Source organism: Rhinolophus sinicus, chromosome 5, assembly GCF_057876585.1.
Source record: "Rhinolophus sinicus isolate RSI-liver-muscle chromosome 5, RSI-T2T, whole genome shotgun sequence".
Classification (NCBI taxonomy): domain Eukaryota; kingdom Metazoa; phylum Chordata; class Mammalia; order Chiroptera; family Rhinolophidae; genus Rhinolophus; species Rhinolophus sinicus.
This window is the reverse complement of record NC_142505.1, coordinates 30,353,162-30,366,378: the sequence shown is the minus strand read 5'-3', so window position 1 is coordinate 30,366,378 and position 13,217 is coordinate 30,353,162. Positions and strand designations below refer to the sequence as shown.

The following is a 13,217-nucleotide window of genomic DNA, read 5'->3' as shown; positions in this document are numbered from 1 at the left end:
TTATTTTTTTTACCAAGACCATTTAAAATCTACCAGATGTATGTTATTTTCAAGGATGCAAAGAAGTTTAAACAAAAGAAATTTAAGATTTACTAACAATTTCTAAGTTGAATGTAATCAATCAAGTCATATGTTTTAAAGGAAAAAATAAAAATTTTATAATGTCGAAATCTTAACTCTAAAATTTATTCTATGGATCATCTGAATTTTCACTGAAGAAATTAAATAATTCTATCTTCCCATCTGGAAATGGAATAAAGCCTTAATAATCTATTAAATAACTACATAAAACTATTGTGCAAAGTTCCTGGTACTGAATTATCTATATCAAAAAGGCACAGGGTAACACAAAGAAAGCAAAGAATCTCCCTCCCCTATAAAATTAATATTCCTAAAGTTACAAATAAGTGTCAAAAACTACCACTTTATAGTTGGCTTCCCCCGCTTTCTCTGTTTACTCAACGATGGGGATATTTCCCAAGAGCAAAATTACAAAGAAAATACCATGGTTCCCCTTCAATCTCTGTTCTTTCTTCTATCAACTAGAATTTTTATTAATAAACAAAATAGTTATTTTGAACATTTATGATGTGTTAGGTGGTGTACTTTCTCATTTAATACAATAACCTTACTACATTCCCATATTATAGAGGAAAACACACTCAGAATTAAGTATTTTATCCGAAGTCATGCAAATTTGTAAAGTGCCTAATTTCAAACACATGCTCTTTCTAATCTATTCTGCTTCCACTTAATAGAGAATGCATATACACACAAGATCTTTGCAACCTGTAATTCCAGACTGTAAAAGTGATCTTAAAAAACAGGTAACCTATGATTGTGAAAAGTTTGAGTAACAAAGAAATATACTATTTATTGCAATAATAGTCCCAAATAAGCTATTTTTAAAGGAGTATTTCAGGGCTGGTGTTAACTCTCGCATTAAAGCCACTTATCAAAACATAAAGAGAAAAAAACCCTAGAATGATATGGATAAGAATGCCAGAATTTAAGAACCATACTTAGGTCTTTCCCAACCAGAAAAAAGCTCTTTGAAGGCAGGGGCTGTTATATACATTTTGTTTCCTTCCACTTTCTTCCATCTGTAAATAATTTCAATAGATGAATTCTATTATGTCATAAGACTCTGGAATAAAGTGGTAAAATTATAAAACACAATAGAGGATTTATACATATATGTAACACAAACACTTTAATTAGAAAACATGGGAGGCATTAAGGTGCAAGCAAATGAGTTTTGTACCTCCAGCAGGTGAGCAACTTAAATGTAGCAGTTGACAGGATATAAAACAGTGATATAGGATGACAGCAAAAATTAAGAGCTCAGGAGTTAGCCTAGGTACATGGAGATCAAATTCTGATTCCATTATACATTAGCTGTGTCCTTGGGTAAGCTACTTAAATTCCCTGAGCCTAAATTTCTCCATACTTATAAAATAATAATCTCCTGAGATTTTTATCTACAAGAAATACTGTAATAGTACAGTGATTGGGAATGTAAGCTTTGTAGCTAAACTGCATGTATTGTAATCCAGGTTCCCACAGGTTACTTAACCTCTCTGGGAATCATTTCAACATTATTAAAGGACGTTAACAGAATCTACTTTATAATGCTATATTCACAGTAAAGTTTAAATAAAATGCGTATAGCAGTATTATTGTGGATATTTAGGGTAGTTGAATGATATCCTTAGTGAAACCAGTGAATAAATAAAGGGCCATGTACAGAGCTCCTGCTGGTGAGGTGATTCAAACTGAGGGCTGGAGACCCCATTCAGTCGCTAAATCCCCACCCTTTTCAGGCTTCTGGAGAGACTGTTAGAAGCTAACACTCCAGTAACCAGACATGAATTTACTCCCTATTATTGGGCAGGAGGAGCAGGAAACTTAGGCAAGAAGTAGTACAGGTTATTTCCATTTTTCTAGATTCACTGTACTTCATAGTCTAAGCAAAGAGAAAGAGTAGAAAGTACTGGCCCATGATACACTATATAACCAAAGGTAGATGAAAAATACCAATAAATATTTCCATATTTTTTGTTATTTAAGTTAACACCATACGGCACTATTTTATATCTTCTACTAAATAAGACAGGCCCCTAACGTCAAGGAACTCACATCTTAAAGGAAAAGGAGACAGGTAAATAAGTATTTAAGAAGTTAGAAATGGAGAAACTACTTACAATAAAAAATTATTGACAGATTGCGAAAACAAGTTCAACATTCGTTTTTTTCTTTTTTTTCAGTTGAACAATGGCAAGGGAATGTGGTTTTTTTCTTGAGGCACTTACTTTTTAGGCCAAATCAGAGTAAGTGTTTTTGGTAAGCCAACAATTTCAATCCTGACAACTTCATAATCCTTCTATTCTTTATGCTAAAATGTATCCTATGAAAAGCTTACTCCTACTCTTCACAGAACCACGTAATGGTAAAGCTCATTTAAACCTTCATTTTATTGATAAAAATTTAATATGCTGAAAGATTATTTTTAGGTTCCTAATTTTGTTACACCAGAATTTCTTTTTTTTTTGACACAAATGATTTTTCCTTTCTGCATAGAGATTCAACCCAAAGCTCAACTTATTTCTTACAAATCTGTGAATCCATATTGATTATCATAGAATAATACATTTTACTCAGGATATATTAAGTGACTATTCTGTGCTAAGCTAGTCTCTGAGTATTAAAAGACAAAAAGTTTGTGGTGGAAGATGGTAAAGAACGCGTTCAAACCATGTTTCAGAATAATTTCTCATAGTTCAAGAATCCTAAACAATCTTCTTGAGCTATACCTCATCTGTCCATAAGACTGTTTTTCAAGTCTTATGAACAAATTTAAAAGAAAATGGGGTGGGATTAAGAAATAGCTACTTTCTACGATAGCGGTCCCACCTCCTTGTGAACACATGGCCACTGTAAAAACATCACTTAACACAGTTGACTCTTGAGCAACACGGGTTTCAACTGCATAGGCCCACTTATACGTGGGCTTTTTTAAATAAATACTGTAAATGTACATTCTCTTCCTTAGGATTTTCGTAATCTTTTCTTTCTCTAGCTTACTTTATTGTAACAATACAATATATAATACATGTAACATATAAAGCATGTGTTGACTGTTTATATTATCAGTAAGGTTTCCAGTCAACAGGCTATTAGTTTTGGGGGAGTCAAAAGTTATACGCAGATTTTCAACTGTACAGGGGAGAGAGAAGGTTGGTGCCCCACCCCCATGTTGCTCAAGGGTTAACTGTATATTTAAAAAATGATTAATTCAAATTCTTTAACAGATCAGATTTAATTCTCTGCATGTAATATATTTATAAACTAGGCCATTTAAATATACTCAATCATATTTCCAAAATGGCTGACAGTAAGTATTATCTGAAGATCTCAAGTGGTTTAACATGCTAATTGGTACGCTGCAATGGCAATAAATAATAAATTGTTAACCCTTCCATTATGTGATGCATATAGTTAACACATATTAGTATTACATATTATTAATCTGATGTGTTCTTCACAAAGACCTATATTCGGTATCCATTCTTCCCATCTTCCACTCAACTAGAACTTCAGTTTTTAGTAAGTACAGAGCCTCACGGAACAAAGACTACACTTCTCAGCCTCCCTTGTAGCTAGGAGTCACATGACAAAGTTCTCACCAGCATTTTAAGTAGAGGTGTTGTGTGGCTTCCAGAAAACATCTTAAAAGGACAAATGGCATATCCACCCTGTTTCCTGGAACAGTAGGCTAGAGAGGATCTAAGTCCCTGAAGACTTTGTGGGACAGAACAGCCATAAAAGCCCTGGACTGCCTACGTCCTGACTTTTATGTCAGAGAGAAATAGCTCTGCCTTGTTTAATCAATGGGATTTTGAGTCTCTTTTACTTGGAGCTGAACCTAACTCTTCAGTGATAATCTTACTTTTCTTTAATCATCAACGGGCATGTAACCTGCCAGCCCTGTTTTTCCACCATCCATATTCAATCTAGCACAGTATAGCTACTGAAGTTTTCAATAAATAAAATGAATTAACACACTAGCTGCAACAAATTGTAACAGAAACAGTAGCTGATCAGAAAACAGCTTGAAGTACAAGCCACTATATTATCCAGGGTAAGCAAAGGAAAATCAGCAGAGGAAAAGTAAACAAACATAACAAATACTCTCACTAAATTCTCAATTACCATTGGTGGTTACTATTATCCAACTTATATCTGGGAAGTGGAAGCTCAGTAACATCTAATCAGTCAACGACTCATCCATTTATCTGTATTTACTCATCATCTACTATTGTGCCAGGCTTTCTGATAGGCAGAGGAAACAAAAATTATGAATAGTCAATCCTCGTTCTAATGGAGCTTACACACAAATATATAACTGCAAACTCTGATAAACTGTAGAAGGAAAATAAAATTGGAGGGGAAGAAACTAAAGGAAGGTCCATGTGGCTGGAGCAAACAAAGACCAACTGTCTTTACTGAAAAAAATCTGCATATAAGTGGACCCGTGCAGTTCAAACCCGTATTGCTCAAGGGTCAACTGGATTATACTTGCCACTAAGTCAGTCATTGTAAGAGTGTAGCATATAAATTTATTAATTGTTATTGGTATATAAAGATACCTTCTAACTGTCGATCCTCTAAAAAGAAAAGGCTTTTATAAAGCTATCCATAAACTTCATTGTTGCTATTTTTTCCTCTTTTAATTTATCAAAAGGGTGGTTTCTCAAAGAAACGAATGGTCTACTAGCTAGAAAATATCAAAACTTATTCTTGATGATCATATTTCGGAGAAAAGGTTGAAACACTAAAACTATTTATAATACAAGAATAATCGTTTAACTACCCAAGGGTAAGCAAGTGCCATCTAACAGAAGTATAACATGAGCCACATATATAATTTTAAATTTTCTAGTAAATACATTTTAAAATGGTAAAACTTTTTTCTTTTTAAGTGTGTTTTTCCAAGACCCATCAGCTCCAAGTCAAGTAGTTGTTTCAATCTAGTTGTGGAGGGTGCAGCTCACAATGGCCCATGTGAGGATCGAACTGGCAATCTTGTTGTTAAGAGCACCACGCTCTAACCAACTGAGCTAATTGGCCACCCCTGCAACATTTTTAAAAGGTATAATTAACTATAACAATATTTTATGTAATCAAATATAGCTGGCCCTTGAACAATGCGGGGTTAAGTGTACCGACCCCGTGCACATAGTTCAAAAGCCGAGTATAACTTTGACTCCCCAGAAACTTCAGTTGTCCCTCAGTATCTGTAGGGGGTTGTTCCAGGACTCCCTGTGGATACCAAAAGTTCGATGTTCAAGTCCCTTATACAAAATGACACAGAACAATGGATACAGTCAGCTCTCTGCATCCAGATTCCCAACTGCAGATCAAAAAAAACTTTTTTATCCATGGTTGGTTAAATCCATGGATGCAAAACCCACGGATACAGAGGGATGACTGAATACTTACTGAAAAAAAGAAGATAGCATGTAAATGGACCCACACTATTGTTCAAAAGTCAACTGTACATTCAAAATATTTTTATTTCAGCTTGTAATCAATATAAAGTTTTGAGGACATAAATACATGTGCTCAAGTCGTTTCAAACATACTTAAGCTTTCCAATAACTATGTCTACTTTTGTTTAAATTTCTTAAAATTTAGTTTATGAGTTCATAAAATTTAGTTGAGGATGTAGATACAGGTGCTCATTATTTTAAAATTTAAATTAATTAAAATTAACCACAATTAAGACTTCATTTCCTCAGTGACATTAGCTAGCCCTACTTAGCTAGTGACTAGCATACTGCACAACACTGGCTTAGACATACGCACAGACTAACATTTTAACAGTTGAACTGTCTTAGAAGCCTAAAATATGCTACCCACACTACTGTCTTACGAAAAAGAATACAGTTCAGATTTTTAGGGTGGCTCAGAGTCAATAATATCAATTATAAACTGTTAGACTGTTCTACAGTAAAATAACATCAGAAGCTAATGGCTTAGTTGACTTTTGGATATTTCTGTCATAACTTGAATGGCTCACTAGGTCTCGCTCTTTTTTTCTTTGGCTTCTTACCTCAAAACACATATAGAGCTCTCTAACTGTATCACAATATTAACTCTGGCTTGAAGGCAACAACATATTTTCTTATGAAATATAGTAAATGAAATTCACAAGGGCCATTTTCTTCATTATCCAGAGGCATCTTCACAAAAGTTAGGGTTCCACAGAAATTTCGTAAGTTGAAGTTAACAAAAGTTGGCTACCTATCTGTCAGCACATTACTTCATTTCTTTAGGTCTCTTCATTTTACTGTTGAAGAAAGTAAAACTGATTGATTTTTAAAGTTGTTTTTAGTTCTAACACTTTATGAGTTTATGTCTCTTTTCTGATTCCTGAAAGGGAGGTACCAAAAGTGGTGGCAGTGACCATAGATTAGGTTTTTCAATTAAGTTTGGCTGTGAGGAAAGAATAATTTGGGCAATATTTGGCCCAAAAAGCGTTAAAGGAAAAAAGTAAAGATTGAGATAAACATGCTGAAGGCTGAAGAACTTGATTTTCAAGCCCATGGACAAACTGATTCATCAACAATACACAGACCAATTCCCTTTGTGAAAAATCTAGAAACTAGCCAAGAGACTTCTACACCACTGGAGTGTGTAAAACCAGCCACATTGAAGGCTGCAGTAAAATCGGACACATCCTTCTGCTAGAATCCCTATCTATGGCACAGCGCCATACAATTGGCAAGCAAGCCCCAGTAACAAGCTTCTCCTTGAGGAGGCAAGTAATGAACTGGACCATATGTCTAGTATTCCAGTTGTAGAGGTCTACACGAAGTACTGGCTTCTGTCTTGCCTGTCATTGTGTCGACAAGATTCAACAGACCCTAGACACCTGGAGGCGGCTGAGACTAAGAAGTCGGTTTGGTCCAACATGCAGGCACTCACTGTAGCACCCCCGCCCCAACTCAGTGCAGAGCAAGCAGATCCCAGCTTTTCCCCAGGGAGAGAAAGAGCTAGATCACACATCCAATAGCCCAACTTTTCTGCAGGCTGCCCAAAGCACTGGCTTCTGTCTCACCTGTCTCAGAGCACGAGGAGGCCTGACACACTCTAGATGTCTGGGGGCCACTGAGAACAAGACAGTGGTTTAGACTAGCATGCAAGGACTTGCCATAACCCCCCCCCCCCCCCAGCTCAGCACGGAACAAGCAATGGCAAAACCCCAGACCCCAGCTTCTTTCTCCCTGGGGAGGGCAACACTTAGAGCATATGTCCAACATTTCTAACTTTTCCAGGGACTGTCAGAGAAATTGGCTTCTGTCTCCACTGTGTCAGAGTGCTGATGAGATTTACCATACTATCGATGCCTCGGATGTGCTAAGAACAAAAATGGTGGTCTGGACTAATACAAAGGTTTGAGAGGGCCCCAGAACCGACGGCCAGGCTAACTGGTTAGGGCCTTCCCCTGTGTTAGGCCAGTCCACGAAGACTGGGTGAGGTGGCTGTTTTTCTAATGTATAGATACCAACACAAAAAGTTAAGGAAAATGAAGAAATTAGGAAACATGATCCAAACAAAAGAATAAGGTAAAGCTCCATTTACCCACCCAAATGAAAGGAAGATACATGAATTACCTGACGTGTAGGGGGGAGAGAAGTAAAAGTGTGAATTTTTAACAGGATTAAAGTTATTAAAGTTATTAGCATAAAATAGACGGTTTTAGTAGTAAGATGCTTTATGAAAACCCCATGGTTACCACAAACAAATACCAATAGAAGAAACACAAAAGAAAAAGGAATCAAAGCTTACCTATACAAAAATCAATGAAAGAAAAAGACAGGAAAAGCGAGACAAAAGAACTATAAGATTAAAAGAAAAAATAAAATGGCAATAGTAACTCCTTCCCTTATCAATAATTACTGAAATGTAAATAGATTAAATTAAGCACCCAAAAGACACAGAGTGGCTGAACAGATTTCAAAAAAAAAAAAAAAACAAGATCCAACTATATGATGTCTACAAGAAACTCATTTTAGATTTAAGGACACACCTAGGCTGAAAGTGAAGGGATGTAAAAAGATATTCCATGCAAATAGTAACAACATAAAGAGAGCAGGGGTGGCTAAACTTGTATCAAACAAAACAGACTGTGAGTCAAAAACTGCCACAAGAGACAAAAAAGGACATTATACAATAACAAAAGGGTCAATGCATCAGGAAGTTATAACAATTATACATATATGCACCCAACATTACAGCACCTAAATATATAAAGTAAACACTGGCAGAATTGAAAGGAGAAATAGACAGCAATACAATAATACTAGCTGACTTCAATATCCCACTTTCAATAATGAATAGAACATCCGGACAGAAAAATCAACAACGAAACAGTGAGTTTCCACAACACTGTACACCAAATGAACCTAACAGACAGACACAAAACATTCCACCAAACAGCAGTAGAATATACATTCTTCTCAAGCACACACAGAACAATCTCTGGGACAAATAACATCTCAGGTCACAAAATAAATTCGAACAAATTTAAGAAGAATGAAATCATACCAAGTATCTATTCTGACCCCATTGGAATGAAGCTAGTAATCCACAGCAAAATAAATACTAGAAAATTAGTAAATATGTGGAAATTAAACAATGCACGCTTGAACAACCAAAGGATCAAAGAAGACATCAAGAGAGAAACTAGAAAATAATTTGAGACAAAAATGAAAATACAACATACCAAAACTTATAGGGTATATCAAAAAAGCAATACTAAAAGGGCAATTTATGGTAATAAACACCTACATTACAAAAGGAAGATCTCAAATAACCTAACTTTATAATTCAAGGAATCAGAAAAAGAACAAACTAAGCCCAGTTAGCAGAAGGAAGGAAACAATACAGATTAGAGCAGAAATAACCTAACTAGAGAATAGGAAAAAAATCAAAACTAAGTTGGGTACTTTTTTTTTTTTTTTTTAAAGATAAAGGTTTTTGGACAAACCTTTAGCTAGACTAAGAAAAAGAGAACTCAAATAAATAAAATCAGAAATGATGCCAAAGGGGAAAAAAGGATCATAAAAGACTACTATGAAAAATTATACCCCAACAAATTGAGCAACCTAGAACAAATGGGTCAATTCCTAGAAAGATGCAACCTACCAAGACTGACTCATGAATAGAAAATCTGAGCAGACCTATAACTAGTAAGGAGAGTGAATCAGTTATCAAAAACTTCCCAACAAAGAAAAGCCCAGGACCAGATGGCTTTACTAGTGAATTCTACTAAACATTTAAAGAATTAATGCCAATCCTTCTCAAACTCTTCCAAAAAATTGAAGAGAAAGGAACACTTGCAAACTAACTTTATGAAGCCATCATTATCCTGATCCAAAGCCAGATAAAGACACTACAAGAAAATGAACATAGAGGCAAAAATCTTCAACAAAATACTAGCAAGCCAAATTCAACGGCACATTAAAAGGATCATTCATGCACCATGACCAAGTGGGATTTATTCCCGGCATACAATCATGATTCACCATACAAAATTCAACAAGACATTAACAAAATAAAGGATTTAAAAAGTCACATGATCATCTCAGTAGATATGGACAAAACATTTGACATAGTTTAACACTCTTTCATGACAAAAACTTGCAACACACCAGAAATAGAAGGAAACTGTAACATAATACAGGCCATATATAAAAAGTCCACAAATTCAATCGTGAAAGGCTGAAAGCTTTTCCTCTAAGATCAGGAACATGGCAAGTATGTTCTCACTACTTTTTAACATAGCACTAGAATTCCTGGTCAGCTCAATTAGACAAGAAAAAGAAATAAATGGCATTCAAATCAGAAAGGAAGAAGTAAAACTATTTCTCTCTGTAGCTGACATGATCTTATGCAGAAAACCCGTAAGACTAAACACACACACACATACACACACACACACACACACACACCACACGGTGTTAGAACTAATTAATAAATTCAGTAAAGGTGCAGGATAAAAAAAAAAAATCAACAAAAATCAATTGTTTCTATACACTAAGAATGAACTATCTGAAAAAAAAATCTCATAAAATAGCATCATAAACCATAAAATACTTAGCAATAAACTTAAGAAAGTAAAAGACTTGTAAATTGAAAATTACAAAACATAGATATGAGAAATTAAAAATGACTTAATATATGGAAAGATAGCCTGTGTTCATGGATTGAAAGACATTACATTGTCCAAAAAGGGGGTAACAATAACTGGAAAGAACTGAAAAGAATAGTGGATGAAGGAAGATCAAATGGATGCAGGAAAAATTAACTTGAGGTATGAAGAAAGAATCTTTGTCCTAAGAAACAGTGGGGAAGGATTGACTTAGGTAAGTAAGTGGAAGAGAAAGGATCAGGTTAAAAAGGAGTAGGAGTATTTGGCAGTTGAAAGTAATGAGTTGTGGGGTCTAGGCTGGATACCAAAAACACAGACGTGAAGGTCGCTTCAGTACATGAGACAAGTTGGAGGATGTGGTCACTGGATTATGTGGTTAGATTGGCTCTGGTGTTGCGGCTGTTAAATTATAAATTGTGATGCTCAAAATGTCAGCTACAAAGAAACGTAATCACCTAGACAACTGAGACAACTATGATCCAGATGTAGAACTGAGGACTGAGATTTGACAGACAATACCAAGAAACAGAAGGCTCACCTAGCCAAATGGTGTGCGCCTCCAAAGAAGGGAGGGTTTTATAGGTAGGGAGACCAGTAAAATTTTAACAGCTATAATGGAGGACTAGAAAAATGCTGACTGCTCCCTGCATCCTCCCAACTCTCTCTCTCTCTCTCTCTCTCTCTCTCTCTCTCTCTCTCTGAGTTTCAGTTAACACAGGAGATGGAATAGGCTTTTTAGGAAGTGTGTAGGTTCAAGAGTTACATATGAGAACTTAAGATGTAAATCCATATTCAAATGACTGTTTCAGACTGGAGTCTTGAGAGAAATAATTATTTCCTCTGAAAAGTATGCAAGCAAAAAATGTTAAGCCAAATGTAACAATACAGATAGTTTTCTAAAATATATCCAATGTGCCCAAACTAAGGAAATGGAGGTGGGGGGGACTACTCTCTTATCAAGTATGTAATACTGTATTTAAGCAATATTTTTAAAGTTAGATTATTTTCTTCAAATGTTTTTTTTACAATTTTAATTTTTTTTAAATTGGGGAATACTGGGGAACTGTGTGTTTCTCCAGGTCCCATCAGCTCCAAGTCGTTGCTTTCAGTCTAGTTGTGGAGGGCACAGCTCACTGGCCCATGTGGGAATCGAACCAGCAACCCTGTGGTTCAGAGCTCGTGCTCTATTGAACTGAGCCATCGAACCACCCCACATTTTCTTCAAATTTTTGATTACCTCAAAAAGTAGTTAGAAATTAAGCAAAAGTATTCATCATTCAGACTGGACTAAAGGTCAGACTGAATTAAGAGTTTTTTAAGCTGTGATACTTTCAAATATCCTATTTAATCTGTCTCTTATTACTAATATCTGGCTGGGATTTATGTTACCTACCAGGATCTCTGGCATATCACTTATGTGCCACCAGGCCCAGGATAAACATATTCTGAAATACAATTACATTATTATTTTTACATAATTAGCAACCTTTCAGCAACTGTATCAAAGACAACTTAGGTCCAGTATTAAAATTAGTAAAGTATAATGTTTTTATTTTAAACACACTGAATTTCTGCCTCTCTTTTAAAAAGATTGAAAAAAGTGATTTGCAATTCATTCTGGTTTCTGCAATGTGGTGACACTGTAGTAAATATAATATCAACTTTCTAACTTTAAAAGCTGATGGGTGAAAATTTTCAATTTAAAAATAAGTTGTTATGGTTACCCAATGTTTACCTTTGTAAGCAATAATTACAGGAGACATTCAAGGAATTCCCACAAGTGCAGTAAGATCAGTAGCTGAAGTATACACTAGTCATTTCACACACAAACTGAGACTGCAATACGCCAATTCCATTTCAAAGTAGTTATCGTTTGGGAAATACTCAAGAAAATGATTCACATCTTTCTAAACCGTAGAAGGGTGGAGACAAAAATACTGAACACAACTATTTTAAATCCAAGTGGTGACTCAGATAGTTTAGAACATTTTTCGTATTCTTCAGTTCCCTTTATTAAAGTGTGCTATCTAAAATTGTATACAGCAGCTTCTATTGTTGAAAGAAGGAAAGGGTATTTTTAGTGTTTCAGGCAAGGAATTTGTTTGCATAAATAGGTTTTCATGCTCTTGATAAGCCTGCAAAAAGCCAGGCTTGTAACTTAATGTTACTTCAGAGTAAAACAATGTCAATTCCTTTAGATGTAGTGAATTTTTAACTTACGTGGAAAAAAGAGGCCCTGTCACAATTGATAATTAGCTAATTCTTCACTAACTGGGTAGTTAAACCTACTATGTTATTGTATTACAGAATTTTTCTAGTCTGTTTTGTTCACAATCAGAACATTCAATATTGGGAAAATACCTATGAAACTTTTGACCCCAATATAATTCTAACGTGATCTTAAAATTATGAGGCTCATCGTTACATCTTAATGGGCTTCCACAAAGTGTCTACTTTTCTGCACAACAGACTATCAAACATGTTTGTTCTTTAACATTAGGGCTATTCTAAGCTAAAATAAAATAGTATGCTACATTCAACTGGCTTAAACAAGAAAGACACTTATCATCACAAATAACAAGAAGTGAAATAAGGTGGCCCTAAGGTGACTGATGCAGTTATTCAACGCAGGACACCTGAGCTCCTTCCAGCTTTTCCGTCTGTCAGACTCCGCATGGGCGTTCGGCTAATTCCGTGCAGTCACGAGCCAGCTGCTGTCCTTCCAGGCATCACATCAGACACACACTGCTGTGCAGCACAGGGGGAGCTTCCTTTTCACGTACAAGGAAGACTTTCCTAGAAGCTTCCTACGCTGACTTTCCCTGCCATGTGACCAGACTTTGCTCACACGCCCCCTCCTAAACAAATCACTAGCAAGCAGAGCAGGATTACCACGACTAGTTTATACACTAGGAGGGATTTCTCCAAGGCATGTAGGATAGAGGTGGGCATTCAAACACAGCCAACAGTATGCTACCTACTACACAGAAAACTGAAA

The 13,217-nt window shown here is 35.7% G+C and overlaps 1 protein-coding gene across 6 annotated transcripts in view; it reads right to left on the bottom strand.

Annotated features, from left to right (window-relative positions):
• The window catches only part of ANKRD28 (ankyrin repeat domain 28), a 149,671-nt gene that overhangs the window by 97,159 nt on the left and 39,295 nt on the right, over nt 1-13,217 (bottom strand). The window lies entirely within an intron of this gene.